The 15195-nt window shown below is 48.2% G+C and overlaps 1 protein-coding gene across 3 annotated transcripts in view; it reads right to left on the bottom strand.

Moving 5' to 3' along the window:
- The window catches only part of SELENOI (selenoprotein I), a 55927-nt gene that overhangs the window by 25815 nt on the left and 14917 nt on the right, over positions 1 to 15195 (bottom strand). The gene's annotated exons all lie outside the window — the stretch shown is intronic.

Below are 15195 nucleotides of genomic sequence, written 5' to 3'. Positions count from 1 at the left end.
GATCCAGCAGGCTCTTATGATCTTATAGTGAGAAATGCACACCAAACACCAGCTTTCCCAACCTGGTGCTCTCAAACGACAACTCCCAGCAGCCCAGGCCAACACAGCCAAGCTGGTTGGAGCTGATGGGAGCCGTATTCCAAAAGAACGGGAGGGCACCAGGTTAGAGAAAGCTGGGATAAAGCATGGAGGAGAGGGCAATTCTTCCATTGCGGTGGTTCAGGGTGCCAAGAGCATGCGCCCAACAGCTTGGCAGAGGTTGCTTTTGGGAGAGAGTTCTGGCTCAACCTGCGTCCACAGGCCAGAAGCTCAGCCACATACAACTGCACGCTTGTTGTTGTTGTTTAGTCGTTTAGTCGTGTCCGACTCTTCGTGACCCCCTGGACCAACCGCACGTTAGAAGTCTCCTAAACACACCAAATGAGAGCTGGACCATCAAGAAGGCTGATCGCCGAAGAATTGATGCTTTTGAATTCTGGTGCTGGAGGAGACTCTTGAGAGTCCCATGACTGCAAGAAGATCCAACCTCTCCATTCTGAAGGAAATCAGCCCTGAGTGCTCACTGGAAGGACAGATCCTGAAGCTGAGGCTCCAAGACTTTGGCCACCTCATGAGAAGAGAAGACTCCCTGGAAAAGACCCTGATGCTGGGAAAGATGGAGGGCACAAGGAGAAGGGGACGACCGAGGACGAGATGGTGGGACAGTGTTCTCGAAGCTACCAGCATGAGTTTGACCAAACTGGGGGAGGCAGTGGAAGACAGGAGGGCCTGGCGTGCTCTGGTCCAGGGGGTCACGAAGAGTCGGACACGACTAAACGACTAAACAATAACAACAAACACACCAAGGTGCTGCAATAATCCCACCCGAGTTATTATTCCAGATGATGGAGCTTCCCTCCATATAGGCTTCCAACTGCCCTCCCTCTCTAACGTCATGTCGTGCCCCAGAAGTGCTTGAGAAATGGGCAACGTCAGTCAGAAGGTCAGTTTTGCTGGGCAACAGCCGCCTGCTTCAGGCCGGCAGGGCGAGTGATGCCTTGCTACGCCGCTGGGTCTCTTGAGTGGCGTCCGGCCAGCCTCCCTGGCACTTGATTCACCAGCTCCGCTCCGTCTCCAAGGACGGAACTACCAAGCGATTTAGGAGGTAATGAGATTTCAGTTAATGGCAGGGGGGTACTTGGCAGATTTGTTCAAATCCCATTATCTCTATCCTTCTTGCGGAAGTCGGGAAAGGCTGCTCCTGAGCATTTGGAGTAAGTGGAAGAGATCCCTCAAGCCGAATGCTTTGCTTTGCCTGCACTGTAGCAAACCCAGTATTTTGGCCCTGAAGGAAGGGCTGTAAACATTGTGCCTTGAGCTATGGCAGGCAAGCAGCAGCAGCAGCAGCACCAGAACACCAGAAGGCAACCTGCCAAACATTTAGCATCCCGTCTGCAAAGCCAAAAGGTTTTGCTCTTGTTGGCTTCATACCTCCTGATAAGCAAAGCTCTCTCCCAAATCTATTCTTTTCTGCAGGTAAAGGAAGGAGGGGCGAGGACCTCCTTTGCCAACTGACTGCTCTTGCCTACAACTCCCATAGCAAGAAAGTTGCCGTCAAAAGCAGGTTGGCAAAGGCTGGGTTAGGGTCTTAAAGCTGTTTGTATACCCAGGTATTCAGCACCACCAGCAAACTCAGTGCTTGGGAGTTTATTTCGTTGGTTATTACTTACTAACTCTTATTTATTTATAGTCCACCCTTTTCTTCACAGAGCTAAAAGCGGATTACATGGTTCTCTCTTCGTTTAACCCGTACGACAACCCTGTGAGGCAGTTTGGGCTGGGTGACCAGCCCAAGATGCTGCTACTGGTCTCTTGGTGAATAGGAGACCAGCAGCAGCTCCTATCTGCTGAAAGTCCACTGTAGAGTGGCTTTGGAGGCCCGGCCAGATGGGTGGGGTATAAATAAATTATTATTATTGGGGCTGGTGAGAACCGGCTGATCTGGCCTGCAAGGAGCCTGCTGTAGCCGCTGTTGTGACAGTGAGCAAAGCATTCCTTGGTTGCTGGATCTGCCGTCCCTGTGTATCCTGCTGCCTGAGGCGATCACCTCACCTTGCCTCATGGGTGGGCTGGCCCTGTTACTTTTCATGGTTTCTTTGGAGAGAAGCAGACTATGAGCCCGGCTTGAGACATAATGCTGAGCCAGACCATGGTTTGTATCCTGGCAGCATCAGGAGCGAGAGAGGAGGGGAAAACCAACCAGGACATCCAAATCTACAGTACTCAGCAATTTGCTTCATACGTGTAATTTAAAGAGGTCACAGAATTCTGCTTGCTTTAGAGAAGAGCGTGGGTTATAGTGGAGTTGGGTTTGAGTTTTGAGTACCACTGCCGCCAGTGCTTACACACAAACAAGCCCTGCCACAGATCAGTCAACCTTAATATTTGTAATTTTGGACAGCACCAAGGACTAGATGAAGATAATAATCCCATTCATTCTTCCCTTGACAGCTCCTGCTGAGATGCAGCCCCAGACCATTCATTTCTCAATTGTTTGGCTTTTAAGCACCAGAGAGTCAGATTACTATTATGGGAAGTGCTGAATAGGAGGCGGAGGAAGAAAAGAAGGCTGGGTGATCTGGGACAGAGCAATACTAGAGGGAAGGCTGGCTTGATGGCGCAATCTTCACACCAGAAGATAATCAAGATCAATCTTCAAACCTGAAGGCAATCAAGATCAAGTTTCAATTTAATCATCTAGGAGGACTCCTTCTAGAATAACCCTAAACTCATCTTACAAAGCCAAACAATCAGGTCACTTATTATTTTGCAAGTGATTGGTGCAAAGAGTTAGTTAGTGCATGACGACGACGACTCCTAACCTGAGCCATCAGCCCAGGTCTCAGTGAAGGAACCTCCTTGTCTTTCCTCCTGCTGATACACAAGGCTGACACCTCAATGCACTTTGCAGCTTGAGGCTGCCTTCGGCATGGGTCATTTGAAGCGGTGGCCACTTCACTCTCCCCAATGACAGCCCCAGAGATATACAAGGTAAACTTTGAGGCTGAGAGGTGGTGGTTGGCCCAAGGTAAGTTTCATGGCTGAGGGGTGTTATAATTTTCTTAGGGTGCAGACACACACTCCCCAGAAAACCAATCCTTTGCCCTTCAAATTACAGATAGGTAGCCGTGTTGGTCTGCCATAGTCAAAATAAAAAAAATTCCTTCCAGTAGCACCTTAAAGACCAACTAAGTTAGTTCTTGGTATGAGCTTTCGTGTGCATGCACACTTCTTCAGATACCAGATAGATATATGCTATCTGAAGAAGTGTGCATGCACATGAAAGCTCATACCAAGAACTAACTTAGTTGGTCTTTAAGGTGCTACTGGAAGGAATTTTTTTATTTTGCCCTTCAAAATTTAGGAAATATTCCCTGAGAAAATTAAACTTCATTTGAATATTTGGGATGAGGAAACCCAAAACCATCTCTGTTCATCTTGGAAAACCTTTCCCAATAGCTCTTTCACTTACAAATCCTTCCAGTTGGTCTGGCAAATTTCTGTTAACAGCAAACCAGACCTGCCAAATGAGCATCTTTTGTGTATCAATAGGTATTTACCATTTCAAAGGAATGGCCCAGACTAGCCAGGAAACCAGGCCAGAAAACTCATATCCATGCCAAATCACACAGCATTCCTTTGTCTTACATATATTGCCCTTTTTCCAAGCTCAGAAGCTAGGGAAGGTATCATCCATAGCCTTGTACAGTTGTACCCTGGTTCTTAAATTTAATCTGTTCTGGGAGTCAGTCTGACTCCCGAAACAGTTCGAAAACCAAGGTGCGGCTTCCGATTGGCTGCAGGAGCTTCCTGCAGCCAACCAGAAGCTGCGGAAGACGTTTGGCTCCCAAAAATTGTTCACAAACCGGAACACTCACTTCCGGGTTTGCGACGCTCGGGAGCCGATTTGTTCGAACACTAAGCCGTTCGACAACCAAGGTACCACTGTGCTGTGTTGGAACTCATCATTTCAGAGTCAAGGGGCCATGCTAACTCCGGTTTCTGGCTGGAAACTAAGGCAGACCTGGTGAACAGAAGGTTCCAGTTTGGTGGAAGAACTTCCAGCCTACAAAAACTAACACCACAATAAACTAGTTCATCTCCATCGCAGCCAAGTCGCTCATTTTCTCTAGAAGCACCACTGATTAGGTATCATCCTGTGCTGCAGTTTGAAAACAACACACTTCAATTAGAGATGTAAACCCAGAGTTTCTGCTTCTCCTTCAGAAAACAGTAGCATGGTGCTACTTTAAACTGTCTAGATGCCAGCCTTGCCTAACCTGGTGTTCAGGACTACGACTCCCATCCGTCCCAGCCGGCAGGTCTACGATGGTCGAGGCTGATGGGAGTTGTAGTCCAAAATGTCTGGAGGGCACCAGTTTGGATAAGGCTGGCACAGACAGTTTCCAGAGAAATGGACTTTCAATGCAGGGACATTTTCTGGCAAAGAGGGGTGGGGAGGAGGAGGAGGCAGCTGGCTGGCATGGTCTGAAGTTCACCTGGCAGGAGGGAAGGTATTTGGGACACAATTACTGGTGTAATCTTTAGCCTGGATATCACGTAGCCTCGGGTCCCATTACAGAAGCACCTGCTCTGGTTTCAGAGCCCAGCCGCTGCCAAGAGAACACAAGATACCTGCAACTCCAGCCTACAGACAAAGCACCTGAGCACGGCCCTCCGTTCCTTTCCATGAAGTTTATTTCGCGTGTTAGTATGAACATAAATGTCTAAAACATCATGATTTATTTTTCTCATCAATGAATGTTCTCCAATTCTGAACAAATTGCACACCAGTCTTCTTGTGTATAATTTGTTAATTCTGACATTGTTTTCGTAAGAAATTATTTCCCAAGCATGGAGCCTGCTTTTCCCAGAGCTGCTGCGCACTATCTTGATGTCTTCATCCAGCTATTCACGCCAACCCCAAGAACCTGCTCCTGGACCATCAGCACTGCTTCAAATCCCACAAGTGTGCATAGGCAACTCCCCATTTGAGCAAGACTGGCATGTGTGCACCAATTTCGGCACTGCAAGGGGGCGGGGGTGGAGCAGGGCAGGATTGGTGCCTCAGAACGCAACCCCTGTGAAAATGGGGAGTTGCCTATTGGTGAAATGTAGATTTCTTTGCCTCGACGTGCATAACTTTGCACTTGTTTACACTAAATTTGCTGCCCCATTTACTCACTTTGGAGAAGTCCTTTTGGAGCTTTTCACAATCCTTTTTTCCCTTTAAGAACCCTGAACCATTTCACATCATCCGTGATCTTAGCCACCTCGTGGCTCACCCCCAGCATAGGAGAGTCCACAGCAACTCAGAAGAATAAATAATTACATCACAGAGGTAAGGTTCGTTAGAAGTCAATGAAAAATCATGCCAATCTCCTCTCTTCTTTATAAAAGTGTTGGTTAAAAGGTAAAGGTAAAGGGATCCCTGACCATTAGGTCCAGTCGTGGTCAACTCTGGGGTTGGAGCGCTCATCTCGCTTTACTGGCCGAGGGAGCCGGCGTACAGCTTCCGGGTCATGTGGCCAGCATGACTAAGCCACTTCTGGAGAACCAGAGCAGTGCACGGAAACGCCGTTTACCTTCCCGCCGGAGCGGTATCTATTTATCTACTTGCACTTTGGCGTGCTTTCGAACTGCTAGGTTGGGAGGAGCAGGGACCGAGCAACGGGATTCAAACCACTGACCTTCTGATTGGCAAGTCCTAGGCTCTGTGGTTTAACCCACAGCGCCACCCGTGTCCCAGTAAAAGGGTTGGTTACAAAACAGCAAATATAAAAATCCAAGTCTATTTTACTGGGAGCGTGGGGTGGGATTATATTCTGCAGAAAAACCACAAATATTTCACAGTAAATGCAGACCTTTGCTGCTTCAATGCAATTTCAATTAAGCCTTATGCAGTCTCTCAAAGTGCAGCTTTGAGCTGAGCTTCAAACTGTTTTATTCTGTCTCTGTAATAGGGCATTGTTCTTACCGATTTTTTTTGCTTTAATTAATTTGTATTTATAAATACTGCAGAATTGATTTTGCAAGCCTCTGAGAGAATGTTTATTGATGGGCAGCCATATAAAGCAAAGCACAGCAAATAGCATTTCCACAGCCAAGCGACAGAAACTGCCTTTTGATGAGGCGTCCTCCCAGCTATCATCTCTTTGCAGAATTATGAGCGCGGCAGAGCTTCAAGGCTCAAGTGCCAGGAGACTGTGTCTCTCGCTCAAGCCTGCCCTGCAATAATGCCCCTCCTAATTAACCACGTTCAATTACTAAGCCCATTATGAATCAGCCAGAAGCAACATTTTCTTTAGCCGGAAGACAGCAAAACCAAACCTCTCTCGGTCAGGATAAAAACACAAGTCTGCCGGTAGATCTACGCAACCCTTTCAAAGGACTCATGTTTCCAGAAGCATCTCAGGGCCAAATGGAAGGTTAACTTGAGCCTGGGCTGATGTCTGAATTCAAAAACACCGTAACAGATACTCCTCTCCTCCTTCTAGACCAGGCTTCCCCATCCTGCGGCCTACAACTCCCATGATCCCTAGCTAGCAGGACCAGTGGTCAGGGATGATGGGAATTGTAGTCTCAAAACATCTGGAGGGCCGAGGTTGAGGAAGCCTGTTCTAGAGGCTATGGCAGGAGTAGGCAAACTAAGGCCCGGGAGCCAGATCCACACCAATCACTTTCTCAATCCAGCCCGCGGACAGTCCAGGAATCAGTGTGTTTTTACATGAGTAGAATGTGTGCTTTTATTTAAAATGCATCTCTGGGTTATTTGTGGGGCATAGGAATTTGTTCCTTTCTTCCCTTCAAAATATAGTCCGGCCCCCCACAAGGTCTGAGGGACAGTGGACCGGCCCCCTGCTGAAAAAGTTTGCTGACCCCTGGGCTATGGCATCACACAGGCAAAAGTTAACCCATGAGCTAAACCAGGGGGCGGCAACCTGCGACCTATGGGCCACAAACGGCCCATGGGGGTCATTTAAATGGCCCATGAGCCGCCTCCGAACTGAGCCGCCCTCTAAACTGGAAATTGCGTCTGCGCAGACGTGATCCGGCCCATGGAGCGATCTCCACGGGACTGAACTGGCCCAGGCGAAGTAAACCTTGCTGACCCCTGCGCTAAAAATGAAAACGTGAGGAAAACCTGCTGGGTCAGGCCAATGGCCCATCTAGTCCAGCATTCTGTTCTCACAGTGGCCAACCAGATGCCCAGGGAAAACCCGCAAAGAGGATCAGAGCACAAGTGTGTTTCCCTCCGCTGTGGTTTCCAGCAACTGTTAGTCCAGGCATAGGCAAACGCGGCCCTCCAGATGTTTTGGGACTACAACTCCCATCATCCCTGACCACTGGTCCTGTTAGCTAGGGATGATGGGAGTTGTAGTCCCAAAACAGCTGGAGGGCAAAGTTTGCCTATGCCTGTGTTAGTCAGATACATTGCTGCCTCTGGGTGTGGAGGCCCAGCCCAGCTATCATGGATAGTGGCCATGGATAAACTTACACTCCTCTTTTAAAGCCATCTAGGTTTCTGGCTTTCAGCATCACCTGCACACGTGAGTTCCACAGTTTAGCTCTGTCCTTCATCTGAAGATCACAGGGCAGTTTACAACATAAAAGCACAAAATTCATAACGTAATAGCAAAAAAAGCAACAGCCTAGTATCAAAACTATCAACCCACCCTCCAAGCTCTGAGCTAGAAAGGGGTACCCATGAGGGGGATGCTAAACTATGAAACATTTTGCATTTGATAGTAGGTCTGGATTGTGGCAGATGTGCACTACCCTTATTAGGGATCTGTTCCTGTAAAAATAATTAGACTATTGGCGACTAACGACTAAACAACATTTGCAAGAGTGACACCTTTACTTTGTGCCCCTCGTGTATCTGGAGTTTAAGAGAGGACCACTGCAAACAGCCCAAAACAAGTTCCCACTGGCTCCAGTCTTTCTTTTTCCAACACAGAATTGAAACTGCTCCAGGTCTGGCCTTCATTCTAAACCTGCTTGGAACTATATTAATACACGCAACCCTTCTATAGCTGCTGGCAAACAATGCACATTGGCTAGGATGCAGGATTTCCAAGAAACTCCGCATTTCCAGGGCGGGTTTCTTGTCCCTTTGGATGGAAACCTGGGACTGAAATGGGCCTGATGAAGTTTCAGAAGCCAGAGGTTGCTGAATTATACAATTTCAATGAGCCAGGGTGCTCCAAAGAGGAGGGAGACAGTCTTGTGCAGGAAGAGGAATTATGGGGTGCAAAGCTTGCTGTGCAAGATCCACAGCTAATGTCATTTGTTCTGCCTGCTGCATCCCCACATCCAGCCCATCTTTGCACAGCCAGATGCCACTCTCTGGCCTCCCCAGGTACAACTAGGTTCAGCTCTGCCCCATAACCTCATCAGGCATCACTGGCTTTTGCCTGCAGAACGTGTGTCCGACTCTTGGTGACCCCCTGGACCAGAGCACGCCAGGCCCTCCTGTCTTCCACTGCCTCCCAGAGTTTGGTTTAAACTCATGCTGGTAGCTTCGAGAACACTGTCCCACCATCTCGTCCTCTGTCGTCCCCTTCTCCTTGTGCCCTCCATCTTTCCCAATATCAGGGTCTTTTCCAGGGAGTCTTCTCTTCTCATGAGATGGCCAAAGTCTTGGAGCCTCATCTTCAGGATCTGTCCTTCCAGGGAGCACTCAGGGCTGATTTCCTTCAGAATGGAGAGGTTGGATCTTCTTGCAGCCCACGGGACTCTCAAGAGTCTCCTCCAGCACCAGAATTCAATTTGCTTGCACAGAGGCAACCCACACCTGATGCAATGCAACTGACCCATGTGAAAGAGGGAGCCTCCTCTTCCCTAGGGGAGAAATTGCTGGGTTCCCTTTCTTCCCAAAGGCAGCCAGATGGGGAGAAGACGGTACTTGTGTGCAAGGGAAGCAGCCCTGCTCAAAGCCCTGTGGCGTTTTTCTCTGGGGCTGCAGCACATGATGCTGGCCTCCTAACATGTCAGCAAGAGGCTGCAGCGGCTGCCAAGTGGCAAGCTCGAGGGAGAGCCATTCCCAGCTCTCCGTCCTTTGTGCGCATTGCAGAAGCACACCAAAGGCTTCAGACTGCCTGAGCCGCAAGACTTTAATCATTCCTCTGGGATCCCAGAGGAGGAGGGCAGGCAGAGCAGTCAACTACGCTGAAATGCAGATTCTGGACTGAGCCAATCCCCTCCGTTCAAAGCTCTGCCTGGGAAATGGCTTCAATTGTGGCTCCATTTAGATTCACACTCCAGAGTCACCTTGGTTCAACCTTGCTCACTATTGTGCAAAAATGTAGATGGTCCTAATAAAAGGTGTGCCATATCACTGCGGCTACCTGTCATTTTTGTTTCTCCTCTTTTTCGGAGACCTGCAAAAATAGGTTTGCTCTGCTGGATCTTTCAGAAAGAGGCCCTTTTTGCTGGCCCGTATCAGGGATGAAACCTGCTGCTCTTTATTTGCCGTCTGTCAGACCGTTTTAGATTTCACTGCTTGCCATTTTTTAATGGATTGCACTTTGCTTTTCAATTGTTCTAAATGCTTTATAAATCAGCATAGCATAAAAGTAGCATTAAAAACATGCTAAATAAAAATTAATTAATTTAGCCTTGAAAGCCAAGGTTTGAGTCTTCAAAATCCTCCTTTTCCACTGAGTGCCCTGCCTGTGGTCTTCTTCTCAGTCACTGTGGGAAGCAGGAAGACTAGACAGGCCTTTGGTTTGATCCAGCTGCACAAGGTTCTTCTTAGGATCAAGGCTTTTGACAAGGCAAAAGCAAAGATTTCTTTCCAGGACTGCAGAGAGCAAAGGAATGGTGTCTACATGGGCTGCTTTCCCTGCGTTGAAGCTCTTTTTTTTTAATATTTATTAAAGGTTTTAAACATTTATAACACCAAACACATACAACACCATCACCAAAGTAAAAAGAAAAACACACAAGACAAAAAAGTACACCATGATTAAGTTTCACAAACCAAGTTTCCATAACCTTCTTTTTGGACCTCCTCACATCTCCCTTTCCTGCGTTCCCATTTATAAAATTATATTTCAGCAGTGCTTCACCTACTCTCAATTCTTATTTTTATACCTTTCCCTGTGTTGAAGCTCTAGGTATGTCAGGAACAGCCAAGGTGGTCCGAACCTTGCCCCAGGTAGGAGAAGACCACAAACTGATTTCATTACAGGCCTCTGTGTGAGAAAACTTAAGTAGTAGTTCTGTACAACCTCTTGAGAATTGCCAGGCTGCTGCTACTCATCCTTCAAGCCATACTGATAGAACCATAGAATTGTAGAGTTGGAAGGGACCCCATATCTCAGTTTCTGAGATATAGTAGCTAGGAACTAAATGGCACCTTAAACCCCGGTTATGGGCACAACAATGGAATGTCTAGGCGTAAAAGAAGTAAAAGTAAAATAGCTGCAAACAGAAAACCCCTGAAGTAGATTTCTCCATTTCACCCCCCCCCCAAAAAAAAGCCACCTCCACTGAGAGGTCATACCTTTAACCATTTCAGGCTATTTCTTTCATATGGAAGCCATTGACAAATTACATTGCCACACCTCTTTCTCACACACGGGGCGGGGAGGGGGAGGAAGGGAATAAATGAGAATATTTTTATTGGATGTGGCAAGCTCTCTGTGGCCATGATCCAAGGAGCCACTTCAGGCACACTTAAGGGTTTGAACATGCCCAGCAGGACTTGCCATACCATGAAGTGCTTTTGCGTTCTCTCTCCTAAGGCGGGTATACCACCATTGCACAGCCACTCAAAATGACTGAGCGCACTTCTCTGCCTTACGGAAGTGTTTTAAGGATTACAGAAATAACCTGAAGTGCGCCACAGAAATGCCAAGCGTTCATCCTGAAATAGACGGGCGGGCTTGCATCCCAGCTCACCCTTGTCTGAAGGATGCTGCGTCTAGGCAGCCTGCCTGAACTTTCACGCAACGCAGATAGAAGATCACTTAACTGGGAGCCTTGACAAGTCCTACCAGCTCTTCAGAGCTTTCGTGATATGATTCTGTGCCAGCATTCCCATATGCTTAGTGTTTTCGAAGAATGCTCTGAGTCAGAGCCACTGATCCTGCAAACCGGTGTCAACACAAACTGGTCTGCCACAAATATGGACTGAAAGGCACCTTAGTTATATTTCTTCTTCTTTGGTGATCCCTTGTAGCCGAGTAAGATTGTCTTCCATAAACACGGTTTTAAAAGTGAGTCCATAAGTGACTGCGGAGGCCAATTCTGGGTCCACATGTCCTTCCACAGTGGGGACATTGGTTCCCGGGCAGGAGTTGATCACAGTGTGGATTTGCCAAGTGTGCCTTCCTCTTAGCGCGTTTCTCCCTTGCATCCTGAGTTCATTAAGTGGATGGCTGTACCCCTCTGCTCGGTGAAGCTGTTTAGCACCATGCAATGTGAATCTGCTGGCCAGGACCCAACCATTCATTTTTTTTGAGGGGGAGGCAAGCACCAGTTTGCTACATGGAGCCTGTCCCACATGCATATCAGGCTCCCATCCCATATATACAACGGGTGATATTCAACTAAGGTTTACTCAGAATACACCCACTGAAATTAATGTAGAATCATAGAGCTGTAGAGTTGGAAGGGACCATGAGGGTCACCTTGTCCAACCCCCTGAAGTGCAGGAATCGTTTTGGCCCCGAATGTGGGGCCCGAACCCGCAACCCTGAGATTAAGAGCCTCATGCTCTGCCGTCTGAGCTATCTGGGAAGGCCCTCGCTAGATGCATTAACGTCAGTGGGTATACACCAGGCACAGGCAAACTGGCCCTCCAGATGTTTGGGACTACAATTCCCATCATCCCTGACCACTGGTCCTGTTAGCTAGAGATGGTGGGAATTGTAGTCCCAAACATCTGGAGGGCCAGAGTTTGCCTATGCTTGGTATACGCCAAGTAAAACCTAGAGCTGAATGCCAACCATAGTCATGAGACAAGAAATAACATCTTCCATTTTAATTCTGAAATGACATTACCTATTATTTCTGAAATGACACCTTGGCCAACACTGGGGGCTTCTTTTTCTTACCATGCCCTCAAGCCCAATAATCTTTATTGAACATAAAATGGAGATGAGTTCTTCAAAGCTTGCTACCTACTTTGTAGCTTTGAGCTGGTCGTCCTCAGGGAGCGTTATCCTGTTAATGGTTCAGATTTGTTTTTATCCCAATAGACTGAGCAGAGGAGGAGAGGATACCGGGGGCAACATGAACTCCGTCAACCCGCAGTTGCAAGGAGGCAGCTTGACTGGTCTGGATACTGCCCAAGAAAGTATTTATATCTTACTGAGTATGACTACTTGCAACCTGGATGAACTTGTGTTTCACGTATCAGATGCTTGGTGGGCCCTGAGTTGACCACACCAGGAGTCACATGCTCCCAAGGCGTTTCATAGTATGTTATTGTGCTTGCAGAGTTTTAAATGGCACACAGGGCCAAAATAATCAAAAACCCCTCAAAAATAATGCCCTTTCCTCAAAACCCTTTAATTTTTTTTAAAAAAACGCCCCTTCAACTGGGATTAATAATAATAATAATAATAATAATAATTTATACCCCGCCCATCTGGCTGGGTTTCCCCAGCCACTCTGGGTGGCTTCCAACAAAGTATTAAAATACAATAACCTATTCAACATTAAAAGCTGCCTTCAGCTGCCTTCTAAAATTCTGGTAGTTGTTCTTCATTTTGACATCTGGTGGGAGGGCGTTCCACAGGGTGGGTGCCACCACTGAGAAGGCCCTCTGCCTGGTTCCCTGTAACTTGGCTTCTCTCAGTGAGGGAACCGCCAGAAGGCCCTCGGAGCTGGACCTCAGTGTCCGGGCAGAACGATGCTCCTTCAGGTATACTGGACCGAGGCCATTTAAGGCTTTCAAGGTCAACACCAACACTTTGAATTGTGCTCGGAAACGTACTGGGAGCCAATGTAGGTCTTTCAAGATTGGTCTTATGTGGTCTCGGCGGCCGCTCCCAGTCCCCAGTCTGGCTGCCACAGTCTGGGTTAGTTGTAGTTTCAGGGTCACCTTCAAAGGAAGCCCCACGTAAAGCGCATTGCAGTAGTCCAAGTGGGAGATAACTAGAGCATGCACCACTCTGGTGAGACAGTTGGTGGGCAGGTAGGGTCTCATCCTGCGTACCAGATGGAGCTGATAAACAGCTGCCCTGGACACACAATTGACCTGCGCCTCCATGGACAGCTGTGAGTCCAAAATGACTCCCAGGCTGCACACCTGGTCCTTCAGGGGCACAGTTACCCCATTCAGGACCAAGGAGTCCTCCACACCTGTCCGCCCCTTGTCTCCCCAAAACAGTACTTCTGTCTTGTCAGGATGCAACCTCAATCTGTTAGCCGCCGTCCATCCTCTAACCACCTCCAGGCACTCACACAGGACCTTCACCACCTTCACTGGTTCTGATTTGAAAGAGAGGTAGAGCTGGGTGTCATCCGCATATTGATGAACACCCAACCCAAACCCCCAGGACACAAAATGAAGCAACCACATCATAAAGAGCAATGCTTATGAATACTAGTTGCTGGAAACCACAGTGGGTGTGGGGCATCAAGAATGTTCTTGTGCTCAGGTCCTGCTGAACGCAAGAAGAGCATCTGCTGGATCAGGCAATGACGCCCCCAGATGCCCATTAAGGGAAGCCTGCAAGCAATTTCTAAGCTGTTTTCAAAGATAACCTTGCAGAGAACGTGCTGCAAAAACCCAACCGGTCCAAGTGTCATTGGCAGGTAGCCACCAGCCAAACACGTCCAACTGCCTTTCCCACATCCTCAGGCCTCAACTATCGAAAGACAGCCAACAGCACCGGGTCAAATAGCACCCAGGACGCCTCCACTAATGGAACTGTACTAAACGTGGTGTGTGTGTGGTTTGGGAGCTGCACGGTCAGGGGAAAAACAATGCTGTCCAGGGTTGTAAAGACTGCGGAGAGAATAATTGGGTGCACTCTTCCCACCTTGGATCAAATCTGTGCTTCCAGGTGCCATAAGAAAGCTGCAGAGATAGCGCAGGATAGTGCGCACCCCGGAAATGATCTCTTTCAGCTTCTGCCTTCTGGAAGAAGGTCCAGGGTTATAAAGACTAGGACCAGCCGCCTGAGAAACAGTTTCTATCCAAATGCGATTTTGGTTTTAAACGCAGTGTAAGGTAGTCTCTATGGGAATATATTGTATTTACCGTATTTTTCACTCTATAGGACGCACTTTTTCCCCTCCAAAAATGAAGGGGAAATGTGCGTACATCCTATTGAGCGAATGCAGGCTCTCGCTCCCCAAGCTTCAGGAAGCTATCTGCAAGCCTTCTGAGCGCGGCGGGAGTTCCCGCCAGGCTCTGAAGGCTTGCGGATAGCAGCCTGCAGCCCGAAGCCCGGGGAGCGCAGCGCTGCGCACCCTGGGCTTCGGGCAGCCATCCGTAACTAGAGGCGCTGCATCTGCACATACACATGGCATGCAGAGCGCTTCTGCACATGCGGCGAAAGCCGGAAGTATACACTTCCAGGTTTGCCGTGGACGTAACCCGAAGATTCTGTGACCAGGAGGTTACGCAACATGCGGTGCCACTGTATTCATATTTATTTCCAACTGTATTTTTATTGCTTCCTTCATTTCTTAGATTGTAATTATGAGGTTATAATTTGAACTCAACGGAACTTAAATTTTAACAGAATAGACTGCAATATATAATCACGTCAACGGCTACAGTCGTCTTCACATCCCACACGCCAACTCTGAAAGAAGCACCAGCCACATCAGATGGAAAATCTCCCAGCCCAGAGTCCTCTGAGATACATCTGGATCCATCAGCCTTCGGATCCAGACCATCCTAACAAGTCCCCTCAACCCCTTGCAGAGGAAAAAGGCTGCTGTTAGCCTAAACCTTGACACTGGTCTGACAATGACAAAGGACTGCGTGTTAAAATTCTCCGCTTTCCAACACCCTTCCCTCTTCCCTGCCTGAGAAAAAGCAGATCAATATTGTGTCCCGCCACGTGCGCCAGGCCGATAACGTTTTGGGACAGCGCCACGGTTGTCACGGCAACCACAAAGTGGGCCACCCTGTTCCCTGGGACAGCAGTTCCGGGGCGCTCAGTGCCACATCCAAGACAATCTCCT

The sequence above is a fragment of the Podarcis liolepis genome, assembly GCF_965112155.1.
Source record: "Podarcis liolepis genome assembly, chromosome: 3".
NCBI lineage: Eukaryota > Metazoa > Chordata > Lepidosauria > Squamata > Lacertidae > Podarcis > Podarcis liolepis.
This window is presented reverse-complemented; position numbering and strand designations above follow the sequence as displayed.